At 45.7% G+C, this 16277-nt stretch overlaps 1 protein-coding gene across 13 annotated transcripts in view; it reads left to right on the top strand.

Moving 5' to 3' along the window:
• The window catches only part of AFAP1 (actin filament associated protein 1), a 177365-nt gene that overhangs the window by 98640 nt on the left and 62448 nt on the right, over positions 1-16277 (top strand). The window lies entirely within an intron of this gene.

Below are 16277 nucleotides of genomic sequence, written 5' to 3'. Positions count from 1 at the left end.
CTCACTATATTTTACTTCTACTCGCTTTTTTCTTTGTTTATTGAAACAAGGTTTGCCTCTATTGCCCAGGCTGGAGTGCGGTGGTATGATCTCAGTTCACAGCAGCCTCTCTGCCTCCCAGGCTCAACCAGTCCTCCTACCTCAGCCTCCCAAGTTAGCTTGGATTACAGGCACATGCCACTATGCCCGGCTAATTTTTGTATCTTTTTTATAGACGGCGTTTCACCACGTTGCCTAGGCTGGTCTTAAATTCATGAGCTCAAGTGATCTGCCCACCTTGGCCTCCCAAAGTGCGGGGATTACAAGCGTGAGCCATTATTTCCAGCCCTACCACTCTTTTTATTTCTTTGGCCTGATTTGTTTTCTTGTTACTTTCCAGCCCGTTGTTGCTCTTTTTGGCTGCTGCTAACGTGCTATTAACTTTATTCCTGTTCACTGGGTTTTGGTCATGGTAGTTGTCTTGGTCTGCTTGGACTGCTGTGATGAAATATGATAAACTGAGTGACTTATTTATAGCAAATGTGTTTCTCACAGTTCTGGAGGCTGGGAAGTCCAAGATCAAGACGCTGTTCTGTCCGGTGTCTGGCGAGGGCCTGCTCCCTGGTTCGCAGATGGCACCTTCCATCTGTGTCCTCACATGGCGAAAGGGACAAGGCAGGCCTCTGGGGCCTCTTTTATAAGGGCGCCAGCCCCATGCATGGGGGCACCTCCCAAAGGCCCTGCCTCCTAAGGTCACCATCTTGCGGGGTAGGATTTCAGGATAATGGATTTGGGGGAACACGTTCTATCCATGACAGCAGTTTTCAGTCCTAGAGTTTCTAATCTTTTCCGTTTGTTTTTGTATCTAGAATTTCTAGTTGCTGCTTCTTCAAGCTGGAAATACTACTTTTGCAGTTGTAAATTTCTTTTAGAAACGCCTGCTTGGGTTTTATTGTCATAAATGTCATCAGCATGGTTTTTTTGATGGTAGTTTTTGGTGGAATTTGAACCTGGTTCTGTTGTCTGTTGTGCTGTTCTTGTTCATGTCATTTTTGTCATCTTTGTGCCAGGTTATTTCAAGTTCATGCTGGGCATTATATTTGGGGAAAAATTATTGAAATACTTTTTTATTACAGCTTTGTTAAGTATAATTTACATGCTGTAAATTCACCCTTGAGCCTGGGAGTTTGAGACCAGCCTGGACAACATGCAGAAACCCTGTCTCTACTAAAAAATACAAAAAATCAGCTGGGCATGGTGGCCATGTGGCTACTCAGGAGACTGAGGTGGGAGAATCACCTGAGCCTGGGAGCTCGAGGCTGCAGTGAGCTGTGACTGTGCCACTATACTCCAGCCTGGCTGATAGGAGTGAGATCCTGTCTCAAAAACAAAGAAGGCTGTACCCATTAGCAGGCACTGCCCATTTGTCCCCACCCTGTCCATCTTAGGCAGCTGCTCATCTGCTTTGTGTCTCTGTAGAGTTGCCTGTTGTCAGCATTTCACCGAAGTGGGCTCTTAGAGTACATGACCTTTCATGGCTGGCTTCTTTCACTTTGCATCCTGTTTTCAAGATCTGTCCATATTGGAGTAGATTTCAGTTCTTCCTTGCTTTTATTGTTTCTTGGGTCATATGCAAGAAATGATGACTTAATCCAGGGTCCTAAAGGTTTATGCCTGTATTTTATTCTGAGACATTGAGTGTTAGCTCTTAAATTTAGATATTTGATCCACTTTAATTTTGGCATACAGTGTGAGGTAGGGATCCAGCTTCATTCATTCTTTTTCATGTGGGTCCCCAGTTGTTCCTATGGAAACAACTTGATTCCTAGAACTATACTTTCTACTACCAAGGAGCATTTCCCCTTGCCTTTCCCACATGCTTGGGGGTGGTAGTGCTCCAAAATCCATTTATTCTAAATTCAGGGTTTGAGATTCTCAGAGCCACCTAGGTAACTTTTAAGTCAGCGCACAGTCCATTCAAGGGCAGGTTTATATATATATATTTTTCACTCTTAACTCCCAGTTACATTCTGTTGGGGTCCCCATCCTGCTTGTGAGTGTTTTGCCAGGGACCCCGTCCTTGACCTGTCCTGGACTGCAGCTTGGATCTCTCTTCCCACTGAGCCATTGGAGGTTCCACCTTGCCCCTCAGCTACCCCCTTGGGGTGGGCAAGGCAGTCCCAGTCACCGGGCTTCCCTTCTGAATTCCATTGTCTTCTGGATTTTGGCCTAGGAATTGCTCACTCTCATAGTTAGCTACTTCGTGCTTTTGGGAAGATGCTTTCTGTATTCTATCTTGCTTTTTTTTTAAAAGAAGTTTTTATTTCCATAGGTTATTGGGGAACAGGTGGTGTTTGGCTACGTGAGTTCTTTAGTGGTGATTTGTGAGATTTTGGTGCATCCATTACTCGCGCGGTATACACTGCACACCCACTTCCCGCCCTTTCCCCTGAGTCCCCAGAGTCCATTGTGTCATTCTTATGCCTTTGCCTCCTCATAGCTTAGCTCCCACTTAGGAGTGAGAACGTACGTTGCTTGGTTTTTCCATTCCCGTATTACTTCACTTAGAATAATAGTCTCCAATCCCATCCAGGTTGCTGCGAACGCCATTAATGTATTCCTTTTTATGGCTCAGTAGTATTCTGTTTTGTGTGTGTGTGTGTGTGTGTGTGTGTGTGTGTGTGTGTGTGTGTGTGTATACATGCACGTATCTGTGTCACCGTTTCTTTATCTGCTCTTTGATTCATGGGCATTTGGGTTGGTTCCGCATTTTTGCAATTGCGAATTGTGCTGCTAATAACCGTGTGTGCAAGTGTGTTTTCTGCATAACGCCTTCTTTTCCTCTGCATAGATGCCCAGTTGTGGGACTGCTGGATCAATTGGTAGTTCTACTTTTAGTTCTTTCAGAAATCTCCAGGCTGGGGACGGTGGCTCACGCCTGTAATCCCAGCACTTTGGGAGGCCAAGGTGGGCAGATCACAAGGTCAGGAGATCGAAACCATTCTGGCTAACACGGTGAAACGCCATCTCTACCAAAAATAGAAAAAATTAGCCAGGCGTGGTGGCACATGCCTGTAGTCCCAGCTACCTGGGAGGTGGAGGTGAGAGAATTGTGTGAACCCAGGAGACGGAGGTTGCAATTGGCTGAGATCACGCCACTGCACTCCAGCCTGGGCGACAGAGCAAGACAAAAAAAAAAAAAAAAAAAAAAGAAATCTGCACACTGTTTTCCGCAGTGCTTGTACTAGTTTACATTCCCGCCGGCGGTGTAGAGGTGTTCCCTGTTGACTGCATCCGCACCAACATCTATTATTTTTTGATTATGGTCATTCTTGCAGGAATAAGGTGGGATTGAACTGTGGTTTTAATTTGCTTTCCCTGGTCATTAATGATGTGGAGCATTTTTTCATATGTTTGTTGACCGTTTGTATGAGTTCTTTTGAGGATTGTTTATTCATGTCCTTGCTCACTTTTGATGAGATCGGTTTCTTCTTGCTGATTTGTTTGAGTTTGTCATAGATTCTCGATGTTAGTCCTTTGTCAGACGTATAGATTGTGAAGATTTTCTCTCACTCTGTGGGTTGTCTGGTCCTTTGCTGTGCGAAAGCTCTTTAATTAAGTCCCAGCTATTTATCTTTGTTTTTATTGCATTTGCTTTTGAGTTCTTAGTCATGAAATCCTTGCCTAAGCCAATGTCTAGAAGGGTTTTTCTGATGTTATCTTCTAGAGTTTTTATAGTTTCGGGTCTTAGCCTCAAGTCCTTAATCCATCTTGAGTTGATTTTTGTGCACGGATGAAGATGAGGGTCCAGCTGCATTCTCCTGCCTGAGGCCAGCCAGTTATCCCCAGCACCGTTTGTTGAATAGGGTGTCCTTTCCCCACTTTATGCTTTTGTTGAAGGTCAACAAAGCAAACAAAACATGAAGTGGGGACGCTGGCTGTAAGTGTCTGGGTTATTTCTGGGTTCTCTGTTCCGTCGGATGTGCCTGTTTTTATACCAGTACCATGCTCTCTGGGTGACTGGCCTTACGGAATTGTTTGGAATCAGGTCACGTGATGCCTTCTTCTGTTTGTTCTTTTTGCTTGGTCTTGCTGTGGGTATGCGGGCTCTTTTTTGGTTCCATATGAATTTTAGGATTGTTTTTTTCTAGTTCTCTGAAGAATGATGTTTATCTTGCTTTTCTCATTGTCATCATCAGGAAGATTGGCCCAAACCACCTAGTCCATCGTTGCCAGCAAGTATCTGCTGTAAGAAAAGGGCTCCGGAGTGGGGCGGGGAAACCTGGCCGAACACTTCATAGCGGCGGCTCTTAAACCACACGGGCTCCATCAAACCTTCGGTCTCTTTTGCTGTCATCCACAGGAAGGCATATGGTTCAGACCCCACGACCAGAGCAGCGGCTCAGGGCACACAGATGCTGTTTCATTTTGTTGGCAGCGGCTGTGGCTCTTCCCACCTCTGTATCATTTGGGATGTTGAGAGCTTTCTTCCCCTCTGGAAGACCTGTGATCAGGAGTTCCCACTGTAGAGTTTGCTTAGACTTCCCAGCATGGAGCTCTAATGTTATTCATCAGCCACCACCGTTACCAGTTTCACTAAAGCCCTGTACACTCACAAGGGACTTTTCTGCCATCATTGTCTCTTAATCCTCAACACAGGCACGTGTAGTTTCATTTTTCAGCTGACAGCCTGTGTCTCAGGTGGGCGAAGTGCTCCCATGATCAATACGTGATTGAGCAGGGAGTCCATGTCAGATTTTTCTGGCGTCACATTTCGTTCTCATTGTGCTGGGACACCTGACTGTTTCCATTCCCTCTTATTCCACATTTCTTTTTCTTTCTTTCTTTTCTTTTTTTTTTTTTTGAGACGGAGTTTCGCTCTTGTTACCCAGGCTGGAGTGCAATGGCGTGATCCCGGCTCACTGCAACCTCCACCTCCTGGGTTCAGGCAATTCTCCTGCCTCAGCCTCCCGAGTAGTTGGGATTACAGGCACGCGCCACCATGCCCAGCTAATTTTTTGTATTTTTATTAGAGACGGGGTTTCACCTTGTTGACCAGGATGGTCTTGATCTCTTGACCTCGTGATCCACCCGCCTCGGCCTCTCAAAGTGCTGGGATTGCAGGCGTGAGCCACCGTGCCCGGCCTTATTCCACATTTCTGTCACCATAGTGCCACCCCTTCTGTAAGGAGGGATGACAGTTATGGAATGACGTGAAGCTTCTGTGTGACTCTGTTTTCTTCACTTGATCCCGTGCTTTTGGTCACCTGTTCCCGTTGCTCTGTGTTCCCTGCTTAGCTGTTCCTTAGTGTAAAACCGAGAAAGGCCACTCTGATACTTCACCGTTTTTCTTTTTCTCTTTCTCCTCTGTCCTTACAGTGAGTGAAGTGTTTCCTGCAACCTGACGAGCAGTTCCCTTGTTGCTGGTGCTTATGTGACATGAAGTCATCTAGAGTGCCACTGGGAAAGGGCGTAGAGCCGACAGATAGACCAGTAAAAACAAAACTTTCTCAAGATGTCAGATGCTGATGGGGTGAAATCATCTTGTATTGCGTTTCACCAGATGGGAGCTACTTATAGGTCAGAGGCACTTAGCTAATTATAGAATGATGACTCTATTTACGAACGGAAGTTGATTGCAAGAATTTTTTTTTTAGCATTTGCTGATTTTTCTTAAAAGGAAAGTAAATAATACAGGGGAAAGTATCTTTTCTACAGTTTAAATTGTTCAATTACTTTCGTGTCTGTGCTGTTAGCTTCCATTACATATAACGGTAGAGACACCTAGAAAGTCTTGATTAGACAGGAAATTAGGTGACAAAACTAGTTTCAAGCTGTTACAGAATTTTAATCACTTTAGACCAGCAGAGACCTGAGATGGGCTAGTGTCATTTCTTCCAGATACTGTCATTAGATCTATGGCCTTACCAGAAACATGGAGATTTACAAAATTAGTTTCCCAGTAATTCAGATTCATTAGGGACTTAAGAATCTTTTTTCCCCTTTGTACTTTGTATCATTTTATATCCTTTTAAGGTCGAAAATGCTACAGATTGAATTGAAACATGCCTCCCCTATTTAAGTCCCTCTCCGTTCCCAAAGGCGACTTTTATCTGAATTTGGTCTTTATTATTATCTTGGTATGCTTTTAAAAAAATACTTTCACTTCTGTAATCACAGTGCTTAGGGAGGGCAAGGCGGGAGGATCACTTGAGGTCAGGAGTTGAAGACCAGCCTGGGAAAAATAGCAAGGTGCCATCTCTGTAAAACATTAAAAAATGAGCAGAGCGTGATGGCACAGCCTGTAGTCTCAGCCGCCCGGAAGACTGAGGCAGGAGGATCGCTTGAGCCCCAGGAGTTTGAGGTTACAGTGAGCTATGATTGGGCCACTGTACTCTAGACTGGGTGACAGAATGAGACTCTGTCTCTAAAGATTAAAAAATAAAAGAACTTTCACTTACATGTATATACACCCATTCATGATAAGTGATACTTTATTCACATTTTAGAATTTCTGTGTAAATTCCACGTACCCTACAGCTATTTTTTTTTTCACTCAGAATTGTTCTGCTTCTGATGGCCACTTTGTGTGCACATGGGCTGTTGCTACTGCAGGCTGAGTTGTGTGAGATCTTCCAACACGTGCCCCACGGGGGGGCCCCACTTTTCGTGTCTTCTCTAGGATGCACGGGTTCCAGTGGAATTGCCGTATTTAGTATGTGCACACCTTCGGCATCACTAGATTCTGCCAGATGGTCTTCTAGGCCTATTCGTGCAATTCTCCTTCTCCCAGCGGTGGAGGAGATTCCTATTTCGTACGTATTCTTTCAGAGTTTCCTTGTACATAGGCAAGCAAATAGCAATACAGATTTCATCTGCCCCACCCCTCCCACCGCCAATAGAAAGGGTGCAACATTTGGCTTTTGAGTTTTTTTCTTTTTTTTTGCCTAAACAAAGTATCTTGGAGATTTTTGCCATTTAGAGAACAGAGGCACTTCCTCTTTCTTTGTTACAGGCTGTGACATTTTATTGTATGAATAGACCATCCTTCAACAAAACAAGTCTGTCTCCCATTTATGGACATGGGGTTGCTTTCAATCTTCTGATATGACAGATAATTCTGTACTAGATAACCTTATGCTTATATCATCTCACACTTGAGGTAGTCTGTAGGCCGAATTCTCAGAAAGAGTCATCACTTCCATGAGGGTTGTAGGCATTCATATTATAATTTTGATTTATAGCTAAGGCACTCTTCTGGGAGCTTTACCAATTTTTCCTCCCACCAACAATATATCAGAGTACCTTTCCTTCCCGCAGCCTTGCCAATCCAATGTGTTAGCCGGCCTGTGAGTTTTTGCTAGTCTGATGGGGACGGATGGTTTCTCAGTCTGGTTTACATCTACGCTCCTGTGATAATGAATTACACGGAGTATTTTTAATAGGGGTTAAGAGCCTACCGTTGTGTTAACATTTCTATGGACTGTGTTTCTGTCCTTGTTTTGTCTGTATTCGTTCCTTATACATCTATTTTTAAGGAGTTCCCAGACGGCTGAGGCAAAGCCAGGTTTGGTCATCACCAGTCTTGCTCAGCCTGCCCTTTTCCTTTTAAAAAGAGGCCTCAGGGAAGTGGTAGGATGTCAGAGAAAATAAGTCTTTTTCTAGTTAGACAGGCAGTTAGGGTAAATGCCATTCCGTAGCCACTTTGAGGTATGTCTTACTTGATTTTTATAATTCTTCTTAAGTTGAATGTACTGTAACATAGTCAGAAAAGGACTCGTGAGCTCGTATTGGTGGAGAGATAGTGTATTTATCTTTTCATGCTGCTATGAGGAAATGCCCAAGACTGGGTAGTTTATAGAGGAAAGAGGTTTCATTGACTCACAGTTCCACATGGCTGAGGAGGCCTCAGGAAACTTACACCCATGGCAGAAGGGGAAGCAAACACATCCTTCTTCACATGGCGGCAGGAGAGAAGTGCCGAGCGAAGTAGGAAAAGCCCCTTATAAAAATCATCAGATCTCCTGAGAACTCAGTCACTATCACGAGAACAGCATGAAGGTAACTGCCCCCACGATTCAATTACCTCCCACTGGGTCCCTCCCATGAGACATGGGGATCATGAGAACTACAATTCAAGGTGAGATTTGGGTGGGGACACAGCTGAACCCTATCAGATAGTATAAGTAGAGCACACACTGGAGTCAGACTCTTGGGACTGTGACCTGAGCCCCAGCTGTTAGGAACTGTGTTTCTTGGACAAGCTATGTGACTTCTCAGTGCCTCTGTCCCTTTGTAAAGGGAGGCATGATAATGAAGTCTGCTTTGTAGAGCTGTTGTAAGGGTGAGATGCTAAGACACAGTGTGGAGAATGGTGGAAAGCAGGTCATGAACATGTACGTAAGTATAAGCCGCTGTTCCTGTGCCACCACCTCTGTGTGTCAGTACGCTCTGCACACGCCTGCGGAAAACAGGGTGGACAGCTGATGACAGCAGGATGTTTTTAGGGGCAAGAACCGGACTTACATCACCGCTCCCACACTCCTTTGGCCAAACTGTGGGGGAGGCTGAGAGTCAGAATCTTCCCGTTTCCACTGAAAGAAGAAACAACGTGGTGAATAATCTCTCTCCTATTTCAAAATAAACTGAAACACCCTAAGACAACCATCTTAAGCAGCCTGTAGGAAAGATGCCTGAAGGAAATCAGGTGGACAATTGAAGACACTGCTTTCCTCTTGTCACCAGGATGTACCAGAGTCCTTGGGCCTGGTGTATCCCAAGCTCACGTAGGCAGCTGGGGGGCATGGTGGTGACACTGTAGGGCTTTCTGGGCATCTTGTGGTGTCAGGCAGCCCTGGGTGAACACGGAGTGGCTTTATGTGCTATCAAGTACCACAGGGGCTTTGCCAGAGTTCTCAAGGGAGAATCACAATACGTTTCCTGTGTGTGTCATCCTTGCAGAAACTAACTCCTGTGGACATAGAAGTTCTAAGCCATGTCTTTAATATTTACCCAGGTGAATTCACCTTCAGGTGAATTTTCTCCTTAAGAGTTGGGTGTTCATTCAGTTTCATTTCCTTTTACCCCAAAGAAGTTGTTAAAACCAAATTTTAAAAAACTTTTTTTTTTTAATACAGCAGATCTTCTGGAAGTCAACTCTTGCAGCCTTAGCTGCCTGGAAGGGTCTTCATTTCTCCCTCTCTCAGATGAGACATCACCCATCCTTTGTGTCCATTGGTCCTCTAGTGTGGCATGTCCTTTCCCCACCACCACCTCTTAAGATTGGTTCTGCCCCTCTGTTTTTCAGCAGTGGACTGTGATGGGCTGTGATGGGTCTTGGTGTGGTGGTGTGGGTTTTTTTCTTGGGGTTGCTTCTTTGTTCTGTGGGTTGATGTCTCTCATAAACTTCACTTTGGGAAGCTTTTCTCTTCACATATCTTTTCTGCCTCACTTTTTTCTCTCCTCTCCTTTTTTTTTTTTTTTTTGAGACGGGGGTTTCACTCTTGTTGCCCAGGCTGGAGTGCAGTGGCACGATCTCAGCTCACCACAACTTCCACCTCCTGCATTCAAGCCTCCCAAGTAGCTGGGATTACAGGCACGCACCACCGCACTTGGCTAATTTTGTATTTTTAGTAAAGATGGGGTTTCACCATGTTGGTCAGGCTGGTCTCGAACTCCTGACCTCAGGTGATCTGCCCACCTGGGCCTCCCAAAATGCTGGGACTGCCAGCCTCTCCTCTCCTTCTAAAGTTGCATCTGTAGGTGTGTTGACACTCTGTTCTGATTTCCTTCACTCCTTCCGTGGTTCAGCTTGGGTGGATACTTCTGTTGACCTGTCCTCAGGCTTACGGGTCGTCTCCTCTCCTGTGGGCTCTTCAGTCCATCTGATGAAGTCATCTTTTCTTTTCTTTCTTTCTTTCTTTCTTTTTGAGATGGAGTTTTGCTCTTATTACCCAGTCTGGAGTGCAATGGCGCGATCTCGACTCACCACAACCTCCGCCTCCTGGGTTCAGGCAATTCTCCTGCCTCAGCTTCCTGAGTAGCTGGGATTACAGGCACGCGCCACCATGACCAGCTAATTTTTTTGTGTTTTTTTTTAGTAGAGACGGGGTTTCACCATGTTGACCAGGATGGTCTCGATCTCCTGTCGTTGTGATCCACCCACCTCGGCCTCCCAAAGTGCTGGGATCACAGGCCTGAGCCACCGCGCCCGGCCTGAAGTCATCTTTTCTAAGATCCATTTTTCACTTCCAGCATTTGTTTGTTTCTTTTTGAGATCGTTTCCGTCTCTGCTGAGATTCCCCATCTCTTTGTCACCGGCCTTTCTATCAGCTCTTCCGGTGTTTTTGTTGTGGTTATTTTAAGATCTTTGGTCATCTGAATATCCGGCCACCTCTTGGGCTGCCTCTGTTGAATTTGTCTCGGGAGTTTCCAGGACATTTCACGCATTTTGAAGAACAGTAGACTCGAAGAGAGTCCTCTTTCCCTGGAGAAGGGTGTGCCCCTCCTCCTTGCCTGCTCCCCATGTAGCCTGTACCTGGCTCACCTGCAGGTGGGGAGGGTCTGCCCGGTGTTGCAGCTTCAGCTAGACTCACTCCACTACTGCCTTGTGAGCCGTTGACGTGTTGGATCAGGAGTTTCCTATCGGCATGGCATGGCCTGGGACCCAAGACCCGTGGTGAAAATCTGAAGATTGCATTTGTGTGCTGCAGACAAGCGCCAGCTTTCTAAACCAGCTCGATTTTGTTTTTGGCCTATGGGCCAGCTTCTTGGCTTGCTGAGGTGGTCTCTCTTCTCTGCAGCCTTGCCTCTAGCTTTCTGTGCCTTGGGAGACATCCCCCTGTGCTATGCTCTGTCTCCCATTGTGGATGTTCTCGACTCTTGGAAGCCTTGAGACCCTGGAGGGAGTTGGCAGTGACTGTGGACTCATTCTGTCACTGGGCCATGTTGTAAACAGGTGTACCAGCCCCCACGGTAAGAACTTGGCTGGCTTCTCCTGTCCACTGTATGGTGGGTTCCCCCTTCACCCACTATTCTGTCAGTTACAGGGGGGCCTGTGGGTCACTTTGTTCCTACGAAGGACCCTTCACTTTTAGGATTTAGTTCATTCGGGTTTTTTATGTCTTCGTGGCTCGGACGGGTTCGGATGTACTAGGACTATTTTTTGGTGTATCCACTTGTTTTACTTGTCGGGGGAGCGATGGTCGTGCGTGCTCTTCCGTGTGCTAACTGGAAGTCAGAGTGCCCTTTGCCGCCTTTCCTTCTTCATGGGGCTTGCCAGAGGTTTGTCAATTTTATTAGTTCTCTCAAACATTTTTTTCTGGGGAAATTTTTTTTCCTGTGACATGATTGATTGTTTCCTACCCTATGAAGTTCTCTTCTTTATTATTTGGCTTTTGAGGGGGGGGGGGCTAATTTGCTGTGATTTTCTCAACTTCTTGAAGTGTACACTTAGAGAATTGAGTTTTTCAGCCTTTTTCCCTTATACATGCATTTAAGGCGACATGTTTCATTCTAAACACAGTTTTAACTGCATTCTCTGTGTTTTGATACTTTGTGCTTTTATTATTCAGTTCAAATCTTTTCTGATTCTGTTGTGGTTTCTTCTTGACTCACGGTTTACTCGGGAATGTAGTGCTTACTTCCCAAGTATTTGATGGTTTTTAAATTATTTGTTTTTAATTTGAAAGAAGTCAGTGTTATCATTATAGCTCTTATTTCACCCTATAAAGGCGACATGTTATGACTGAAGTAGATTGTTTTCAAAAGCTGTAGAAGTGCAGCCTAAAAGAACTGCCCTTGTTGAGCTGAAAGGTTGTGCGCTGGAGCGGTAGGAAGGGACAGAGAGCCTGCAAGCACAGGGTGTGCTCCTATAGCACCGTCAACTCCTGCTGTTTTGGGGCAACAAACCATTCCCATTTATCAAGTGGAAATAAGTATCAGAATTCTCAAAGAGGTAGAATGAAAGCATGATGTAAATGCATTCTTAAGACTATAATAAACAGCTAAAATATGAATGATACTATTTGTATTATCTCTTAGGATTAACAGCTCTCTAACATGGATTGTTTTATAATACAATACCAAGTCTTTTATTAATATAAACTGCTATTATTCTATGTTGTTCAAAACTGATGAACCAGACTTTCAGTGTTTTGAAACACAGCTTTGGAGAAAATCTGTGTAAATTTATATTCATAGATTGCATAATGCAATCACATCAGGGCTTTCAGGGTATCCATCACCCAAATAATGTCCACTGTACCCATTAACCCATTTCTCACCATCCTCCTTCCTCCCCTCCCTCAGCCTCCCCAGTGTCCATGAACCAGATTCTCACCATCCTCCTTCCTCCCGCTCCCTCAGCCTCCCCAGTGTCCATGAACCAGATTCTCACCATCCTCCTTCCTCTCGCTCCCTCAGCCTCCCCACCCTGCGCTGGCTGTCATTCCCATCTCTCCATTCATGTGCACACATTATTTAGCACCCACATGAGTGAGAACATGTGAGATTTGACTTTCTGTGAATCATAATTTTAATGTAACCATTAAAATTTTTTAATGAAGTGGCGTGCACCCTTTGTCCAGTCTAAAAGGGCCACGAGAACTGTGTTTAACCAGTGCATGACCTTGTCCAGTCTAAAAGGGCCACGAGAACTGTGTTTAACCAGTGCATGACTTTGCACATACTTAGCAAGAATTACTGCCAAATTGGTTTCTCCTCTCTGTCTGCAACTTCCATTACTAGCAGTTCCTGCCAGAATGAACTGACTCTTTCTGTCTCTGTCTCTGTCTCTGTCTCTCTCTCTTTCTCTCTCTCTCCCTGTGTGTGTCTCTCTCTCTTTCTCTCTCTCTCCCTGTGTGTGTGTGTGTGTGTGTGTGTGTGTGTGTGTGTGTGTGTACACAGATGCTGAAAACATGAGACTCTATGTAGGGGTCAAACAGAAGACAGGAGCCAATATTCCCAGAAACAGAGTGGTCAGATTTCCTTAAAGAATGTGCAGAGATTGTGTTTCTGGAGTCGAGGGCTCAAATTAAAAGCAAACACAAATGCCACAAAACACATAACAATTTGTTTTTTGGAGGATTCGTGATTCTGAGTTTGGATCCAGTTCTCTTAAATACACATGGAAGCTCTCATCGCCATGGGTCTTCAAGTAGAATTGTATGATTAGAGACCTCATTTATAGCTGTTCAGTGAATTGGAGTGATCAGTGCTTGACTTACCCCTTCTGACTTAACTCTGCCGCTGCAGGTTGGCAATCAACAGAGATCCAGAGTAGAAAGTTTGGTGAGAATAACCTGATCTCTCCAACTGGCTGAAAAAATTTGTGGAAATCAAGACTTGTTTCTGCTGGTTGATGTTTTTAGCAATGCCTTTCTTCATGCCTTGGACATAGTTATTATCCAGTCTGGGGAAAGATAGTCCCATGAAGCTGGGATGCCATGAGCAACCCCCTCACTGGGCCCCAGGTTAATCCTGGGCCTGCCCTGGGTGGCTGAATGTGACGCTCCCAGGCACTGCTGGAGGTGCTGTTATTCTCCTGGGGAATGTGAGTTCTAGCTGGGAGAGAAACTGATGATTGCAGCGCACATGTGGCTTGCTTGTCTCTGTTCCCTATTCTAAGCGTTGAGATTATATGGTTGGGTGTACCCGGAAAGGCTTCTTGGAAAGGCGATTCCATGAGTTGCTTCGATGCTAGGCGGCATTGTCTGTCTGCTGGAAAGTAGGACCTGACAGGAACAGAGGACGGATGGGGACACTCCTGGGGCCAGGCAAGTCTGCCAGGAGCTTAGCCAGGGTGTGTGAGTGTTAGGGTAGGGCTGGGTGGGGAAGTGTGTATGCGCCAGATGGCTTTTATCTACTTGCCTTTAAAAAACACACAACAGGACCTTTTCCCCTTGAGGATTTTAGAAATCAGTGCTGAGGCCTGGGGAAGCTTGGTCATCAGGCTCTACTTATTTTAGTGATGGCCTAAGTTTCTTTCCTTCTGTTTTTCTCTCCTTCCTTCTTTTTTTTTCCTTCATGAAATCTTAATTCCAATTTCTTTCTTCAGTCCCTAATTTTTTTCCCTTTCATCAAACTTTTGGTGGCTGTTTGAAGTAGGCATTGGGAACGCTCCTCCGATGAGCATGAGCGCATCTTAGAAGGAGACACAGGCCTCTGTGGCCTGCTCTGAAGAGGAGCGTGTGGCCGTCTGTGGGCACATGTGGAGCGGGAGCCCTGCTTCGTGGACCACACAGAAGGGCCAGAGCAGGCTTCCTGAAGATGGGAGACCTCAGCTAATCTTGAAAGATGAGTTCTATTTAGCTATAAAAAAAAAAAAAGCACAACTCCCCCGGAAGACACCATTCACACAGCCAGCCCCCTACACCCCACCCAGGAGGCTGCTGGGAATAATTGGAGCAGTGCTGCCAAGGATGTTTGTAGAGTCTTCCCCCACTGAAAAAAATAAAAAAGAACGAAGGCAGCCTTTTTTTGAATAAAAACATTTGCCAGAGATCACGGGTTTTGGCAGGTTACGTTTTATAGCGCACAGCCTTTTAGTGTGAAATGAAGAGCATGTCAAGTTCAGGTGCATTTGTGTAATTGAAGCCCATTTTCTGTATTGAACACCATTAAATATGATCGTGGGAGGAGTTCAGGTTTCCTTGGTGCCTGGGGAGAAACCCTGGGCTGGATACTTCGCATTTGTTTTATCGTTTGGTTTTCACAATGACACCCCGAGGTATTATTTTATGCGTATTATTGGAAGGAAGGAAGGAAGGAAGGAAGGAAGGAAGGAAGGAAGGAAGGAAGGAAGGCTGGCTGGCTCTCAGCTTCCCATAAACAGCAAGTGGTCGACCTGGGGTTTAAACCCAGGTGAGTTTGACATAGAAGCTCAGGGGTTTTCCACTATGCGGACACTCCTTCCCTAGGGAAAAGGAAGAGTCTTGTCCCCAAATCAAATACAAATTTGCCTTGTCAGTGGGAGACTTAACGATTACCTTAGGGCAGGTGAGGGAGTAAAGAGCAAACACGCAGTGAGCATGAAAAGAGAACCGGGAGAGGTCTGAGCACAGGTCACCGCAGGGCCCTGTTTGGTCCTGCTTCCACACGCCGCCTTGACAGAGGAGACCAGACAGCCGGCTCCCCGGGTTTCTTCTTTCGTTTTCTTTTTCCCGTTTGTAGTCTCCACTGTGGACACCACTCTGTTGTTTTTTCATAAAACAGCTGAGCAGCAAAATGGCTGGAAACACTATCCTGGTCTCTTGTCAGGCCTTGGATTGAATCCCAGCACCAGCACAAGCCAAGGGGATTTGGATATGTCTGTGGAGACCCAATTGCAAAATTATGACACACATAGCTGGGACTTTGCTGTTTCTTTCTTGCCCAGAAGCAGCTTGGGTTTAACTGAAATTGCAGCTTAGTCCCAAAACGAGTTGAAGACATTTTGAAAGATTTGCCTGCTAACCTTTCAGTTCTAAGACTGTGACTTTCACAAGTTCTGGAGCCTTGTCTGTCTGATTTTCTGCACCTCCCTGTGTCCAGAGCCAGGCCTGGATGTTGATTAGCTCAGTAGGGGTTGGAGAAACACCTACTCCAGCAGTTGGGGGTGGTGACTGCATGCAGCGATGGCTGAGAAGGCCCCTGTACATGGAATCCAGACCTGCAGGCTCACAATCCCTGCATCTGGAAGACTAGTACAGAGTCATTTTTGAAGCTCTTATCACAAATCATAAAAATGTTCCCACTGACGATGGTGTTGCTACCATGGTTTGGACGGACACGTGCCACATGCTGGCTTAGACATTTTCCATAGCGGGTCTCACTGTCTCAGTTTAACCACATTCCTGCAAGACAGGCAATCTTGACACTCATTCCCTCGCTAGGGAGGAACCTGAAGCTCTCTGAGAGAGTGAGTACTTTCCTCCAAGGCCACACGGCTGGTAACAGGTGTTCTTACTGAGAAAGTGGACTCCATCAGACAGGATGCGTGGGCCTCTCTGCCTCCTCCCTCTTCCCTCTGCATCCTCACTCTGCCTTCTGTTAAAATGGAAGTGTCCTTCAACAGGAGAAGGAACACTTTGGAAATGCCTTCCTTTGCTCCTCTCCTCCTCCACCCCATTCCCCACCGCAGTCCCTCCACTTCCCTTATGGAGTCGTGGCTCTCTCTCCCTCTCTCCCTCTCTTCCTCTCTCCCCCCGCTCTCTCTCCCTGGGCTCATCTCCCTCCATGGAGCTCTCTTCTCCTCCTTGGGGGCTGTGCTCTCCTGGTTTTCTGCCTGCTTTCCTGTTCTTTTAACATTTACCAACCTC

This window comes from Callithrix jacchus, chromosome 3 (genome assembly GCF_049354715.1).
Source record: "Callithrix jacchus isolate 240 chromosome 3, calJac240_pri, whole genome shotgun sequence".
Lineage (NCBI taxonomy): Eukaryota > Metazoa > Chordata > Mammalia > Primates > Cebidae > Callithrix > Callithrix jacchus.
This window is presented reverse-complemented; position numbering and strand designations above follow the sequence as displayed.